General features: G+C 33.4%; 1 long non-coding RNA gene across 1 annotated transcript; it reads left to right on the top strand.

Annotated features, from left to right (window-relative positions):
* Nucleotides 1-2,928: 2,928 nt before the first annotated feature.
* On the top strand, nt 2,929-5,634 carry LOC127169320 (uncharacterized). The gene is made up of 5 exons (XR_007828229.1): nt 2,929-3,233; nt 3,846-3,906; nt 4,146-4,291; nt 4,385-4,457; nt 5,484-5,634. It is a non-coding gene; the product is annotated as an uncharacterized LOC127169320 (long non-coding RNA).
* The last annotated feature ends 548 nt before the right edge of the window (nt 5,635-6,182 follow it).

Below are 6,182 nucleotides of genomic sequence, written 5' to 3'. Positions count from 1 at the left end.
ATAAGGTTGTTTTCTCACTTTGTGATCGCCTTTCCTAATAATGTGCTAGTTAGCAAGTTTAGCGGCTAAACGCTGCTAAATGCGGCTAAAATAAACAGGCTCGTCACCAAAATGGGCATCCAATGACCCCTTTAAAATATAGTGTATTAAGCTACAAACACAATCATAATGCACACAAGGTTTTGTCTAAAATGTTTTTTGAGGTGATCATCATATTAATGGAGTGTTTCACTAGTTAGCAGTAAACCGGTTACCTCACCTGAATATGTTCGTAGATTTGTGTTGGATGTTATCTTTGGAACAGAAATATTTTATTTGTTAACATCACTTTTTTCGCTTATTTCAGTCAATGTTATAAAACTTGCGAGCTAAGCCAGTAGTACTGACAGTGTCATGTAAACATGAGTGAAGACGCAAAAAAAGGAATAGACAAATCAATCATTGGAACCTCTCCGATTGATTCAAACTCGTGACTTCAATCATTCATTTCAAGCAATTCACTAGCAAAGACCATATCAAAAAAGCTATTCATTTTCGAGTTTCGACCTTACCTGTAATAAATGTAAAAAGCACGTAGTGATGGGTGAAACTGAGCTTTTAGAAACTCTGAATCAGTTAAATCATTGCCCTGCAAAATGATTTGTTCCAATCGGATTGTATATCACGAATCATTAGATTCAGATCAGGACTTTAAATCGTGAATCATTTGACTTGGATCGGGACTTCGGAGTGTGTATCGCGAATCATTTGATGTAGATCATCACTTTGGAGCAGGTTAGTGAATAATTTGATTCAGATCGTAACTTCAGAGCGCGTATCGCGACTCGTTTGATTCAGATTGGGACTTCTATGAATCATTTCGCGTATTGATTGATTCACGATCCGCACTCCGAGTCCTGATCTGAAATGATGGTTTGCAAATCATTATTCAGATTGGGACTTAAGAGCCCAGAGCACGAATCATTTGATTTAGATTGGAACTTTGGTGTGGGTTCATGAATCTTTTGACTCAGACTGGACTACAGATCGCGAATCAATTTGATTCAGATCGGGACTTCTGTATGTGTTCGCAAATCATTTAATTAAATTGAGGACTTCTGTGAATTCTGTGAATTGAATCAATCAATTTGCAGTCCACATTCTTGAATCCTAATCTGAAATGTTGGTTTGGAAATCATTATTCAAATTGGGACTTATTGCATGCATTGTGAATCATTTGATTCAGATCAGGACTTTGGAGTGTGTTTGTGAATCTTTTTTTCTGATTTTTTAATTTAACAGTAGAAAACATCAAACCATTAAGGTAGTACAGTTATAACAATAAAACAAAGAAAAAAAAGAAAAATATAAAAAATGAACAAATACAAAATGGTAGGTTTTTTTTGGATAACCACAGTTTTAGGATGTTGCCAGGTTAACAAAAATACAATAATACAAATAACAAAAATAACAACAATAATGTGACACTTCAGTTTCTGTAAGATATTTATTAATGCTTTCAATACAGTAAAAACAGTAAAATTGTGAAATATTATTACTATTTCAAATAACTAGGTTAGATGTGAATATATTGTAAAATGTAATTTATTCCTGTGAAGTAAAGCTGAATTTTCAGCATCATTACTCTAGTTTCCAGTGTCACATGATCCTTCAGAAATCATTCTAATATGCTGATTTGCTGCTCAAGAAACATTTATGATTATTAGCAATGTTAAAAACAGTTGTGCTGCTTCAAATATTTGTGGGAACGGAGATACATTTTATTTTTCAGGGTATTTGTTAAACAGAAACCTCAAAAGAAGAGCATTTATTTGAAATAGAAATCTTTTGTAACATTATAAATGTCTTTACTTTCACTTTTGATCAAATTAATTGTAAATTGTAATACTACAAACTTTTAAACGATACACAAAAATGTGAGGAAGTCAAACCTGAATGCCCTTGTAATTTCATTAGTCCATTCAGAGACATCAGCAGTTAAAGCTCTCAAGGCCTTGTGTGGGTAATCAACATTAATTTCACACTGAATGAGCATGGAATTGTTACCAAACTACAAAGCCAATTTGTCCAATATAATCAGTCCTAATTGCCATGTTTAGTGTTTCCTCTAATCAGTAATTGACTGACAATAGAATATCCGTCTCACTGTTTGAGTTTTAATCAGGGGACTTTGTTAAACTAGTTATTGAGTGTTAACACTGCTTTGAATCTAAATATCTGTTCATTTGAAAGAGAAGGGAAACTGATGAGAATGCTAACAGATATTATGACAGGTTTCATGACAGATAATTGCTTCATTTTAGTGATTTGATTGGCCACTGATTTCTAATACTTTCTCTTCCACTAGTGTTCACACCAGTTTGGTGTATGACAGTGTGAACAGCAAAAATCACATGAATATGATCTTTTTAATTCCGATATAAACTACTGTTATAAGATTTAAATTAAATACATATCGAATGTATGTGTTACGATATTAATGTAACATACAATACATTGTAGTTACACTCTTTATTTACCCGTGTCATGAAATATATTCATTTATAGATTGCATAAATAAAAGGAATATGTAGGAATATGTTTAAATTACAGTATATATTCATGTATATAATCAGTAGCAGTAAAGAAAGGGGGATCAGTGCATCCCTGATGCTAACACCTCAAAAATGATATCAAATCATATACCTGATATCAAAATTAGTATAAAAAATCAGTGTGTTCATGCTTAAAACAAGAAAAAATATTTGCTAGTGGTATAAGAAAAATAATCTTGTTTTCCCTTTAAATTAATTTTATTTGTATTACCTGATTTTTATAACTGATGGATGTGTATTCTTGTTTTAAGCATAAACTTAAGTCAAGCTTAAGTCATTTGGCTTCTCAAGTAAATGTATGTTGATTTAAGAAAGTTTAGATATTAGTACTACACTGAAAAAAGTGCACAAGGCATGTCATTACTCTAAAGAATTTGTTATACTTGAGCTAACTCAAAACATTTGATTTTCTGTCTAGCCATCAGTGTAATGTAAAAAGTTTGGTTGATTTAAATTAAAAGTAAGTCTTGTTAGTGTAAAGTAAATACATTTCTGTAAATTAAATTAAAAATATTGGTTTCCATTGTCACGTGACTTCTAACGTCATCCGTGGTCGTGCGTGTCGACGTTCAGCTTTCCGCCATCTTGTTATACCGCATGGATGAACTCGGCGTGGTAAAACGGGAATCAAGAAAATTGGTAAGTAATTTTAAACATACGTTTGGACTTATTATTAATATTATACATATATGATTTCATAAAATATTATGTTGTACTGTTGTTTTACATACAGTTAGTATTACTAGTTTGACGGCTCTAACTCTGCTAGAAGGTTTACAAGTTTCCCTCATCACCATTTTAAACCGAGTGGAAATAAAATAATAATAATACAAGTAAACTGCTTGAGGTGAGATGGATTGATATTGAAATGTAGTATAAATACTGTTTCGGGTATGCTGGAGTGCGATACATCAGCGTGCATGTACTTTATGGATGGCGCCGTCATGTATAATGTACATGCACGCTTCAGACGCTTTGTATGGACTTAACGTTGTTATTAAGCTTTATTATTATGATGATTTTTATTGATTTATTATGAAGCTCGCGTTCGCAAGGTATTCGCTGTCCTTACATGTATAGTCTCTCATTTATGATTAATGTTAACACATTACGTTAGTTTAACCAAACACGTCTTTAGTGATGTGCCTAAACACTTATTTTAACGTATCGCGTCGACCAGCTTACCCAGTAAAGAAGTCGTCTGTTTACTTTTATGTGAGCCAGTTTGTTATTTCTCTTTGTCTTTTGTAGGATGGGGTACAGCTGAACAACAATTATGACAGGTTTTGAATAAACCAGTCACATGAAAAACGTAAGTAATTTGCACCTTTTAATTATTGCTTTATCTAAAAATGTTAAAATGTAAGTGACTAATCCTGAATTTTCATAGTTTTTACCATGGGATTGTAGTATGTAGTGTTTTTGAAAATGTCTTGGGTGCCTTAATTATACCTTTTGTTGTTTAATGCTTTGTGTATATATGTATTTTTAAAACTAGTTCTCAAAGTGAAATCATTTTTTTCCTGAAGTCTATGTTTCTCTTTCTTACAGATTAATGCCGAATTTTTGCGCATCACTACCCTACATTTAAAATCGAGAATTATGGCCTCTTTGGACAGACAGAGCTCTTAGCTTCTCCAGGTTATTAGGAGCAAAGGTGGAGTCCTCCATGAAAAAACGTTCAAGTTATGGATCAGGTATTGGTTGCATGCGAAAAAAAAATTGCTTGTGACAATCAATTTAGTAGTGTTTTGGTCTAATAAAAACAATACACCTTGAACATTTTGTAGAGTCTGGACATATGCATCAGAATAGATCATGTACCTTGGTGAAGATGCAAGCTGTCTGATCAAAGAATACCAGGTAATGTAGACAATGCAAACTACTGAAATTTTCTCCAACCATGTTTGCCATAAAGTTATATTTCACTACCAAATCAACATTTCCCCATGTTTTACTCGCCGTCAAGGCATCCTATCTGAATATGGTTATATTCTTGAAGAACAATACAGGCAAAGTTATAATCCTACATATCATTTTACTTCCAAGAGGTAGAACGGGAGTGAATTGTTGACTTTTTGAAGCTTCAAATAGTGCATCTGTCGATCAAAAAAACTGCTCGACACGGCTCTGTGGTTTTAGCAAAGGTCTTCTCAAGCCTTGAGGGTGAGTAAAACGTAGGGAAATTTTGATTTGGTAGTGACATATCGCTTTAAAGCAGTTGAAGTAATTGTTTTATCATTTACACATCAGCCTGTGTGACTTTCTTCCACAGAACACAAAAGAATATATTTTGAAGAATGTTGTTAAGAGCCCCCCATTCACTTGCATTGGTTTTGTGTCCATACAATAATAGTGAATGGGGGCTGTGCTGTTCTGTTACCAACACTGTTCAAAATTCTGCAGAGGACGGTAATTCACACAGGTTTGAAATGACAAGATGGCGTGTAAATCATGACTGTGAACTACTCCTTTAAAAGGGGTTGGTTCACCCAAAAATGCATTTTCAACACTGTTGAGTAGATTGATAATTGCCACTGATTGGCCATTGTGGTACTGCACTTAACAAATATTTCTGTAATTGTCTACAATGGTCAACATGTGAGTGTTTGATTGTACACGTGTTTAAGTTTTTAAAAGCATTTTCAAAGCCAAAGAGAGTGTAAAAGTACGTCTTCATCCGAAAATGAAAATTTTGTCATCACTCACTCTACTCTTGTAATAAACCGTACAAATTTAATTTTTACATTGAACACAAATGAAGATATTTTAATGTAAATTGCAACACATGTTTGGGCTCTACATTGACCTCCATAATAACAAATTATAATAATAATTTTTTTTTCTTCCAAAGTCCCTCAATTATTCTCTGTTCTTGTATGTTTTTAGGCTGACCAGAGGGAGGAAGCGGAGAGAGAATTTGAAAAGACCACCATGGCATTTTTTGTAATCCGCGAAAGTGATGCTCTTAGTTGTGCACTGGGCATTTCCATTGTCACTGACGGTGTGGAAGTACTAAATGAGTTGCTCTCTGTTGCATGTGCTTGTGCCTGTGCCATAATGTTTGGACACATTTATGCACTGAACTTAAAATATCCTGAAGGACTCAAATATACCTTTGAGGCCTTTCAAAAATAATCATGGACATAGAGAGTAAGCAGATGAGCCGAAGGGTGCAGAACCTCTCTTCAAAGCTGCAGGAGTACATTTGTTTCCTTTGACCCAGCTACAGTGTTCTGCTGATGGTAAATTTCTTTGAAGATGTTGGACTGTATAAAGCCTTTTATACAAAGTTAACCGTACTACTGTTTACTAAACCTGATTTGTTTTATCTATAAGTTGTGTTATCTAGGGTTTGTTAAATAGTTTACCCAAAAATGAAAATTCTTTCTTTGTTTACTCATCCTTAAGCTATTCAAGTATTTAACTTTAATTAAATTTGGTTCAGAGACATTTTATGACAATTTTGATAAGTTTGAGATAATTGAGATAAGTTTCATTTTGGGGTAAACTATTCCATGAAGGTGAAAATAATTTTTGTAATTTATTTTTTTATTTTTACCATTGGCTAATTTGGTAGGTATTTTA

This window comes from Labeo rohita, chromosome 8, assembly GCF_022985175.1.
Source record: "Labeo rohita strain BAU-BD-2019 chromosome 8, IGBB_LRoh.1.0, whole genome shotgun sequence".
NCBI lineage: Eukaryota > Metazoa > Chordata > Actinopteri > Cypriniformes > Cyprinidae > Labeo > Labeo rohita.
The sequence above is the reverse complement of the archived record's forward strand: the minus strand, read 5'-3'. Positions and strand labels throughout refer to the sequence as shown.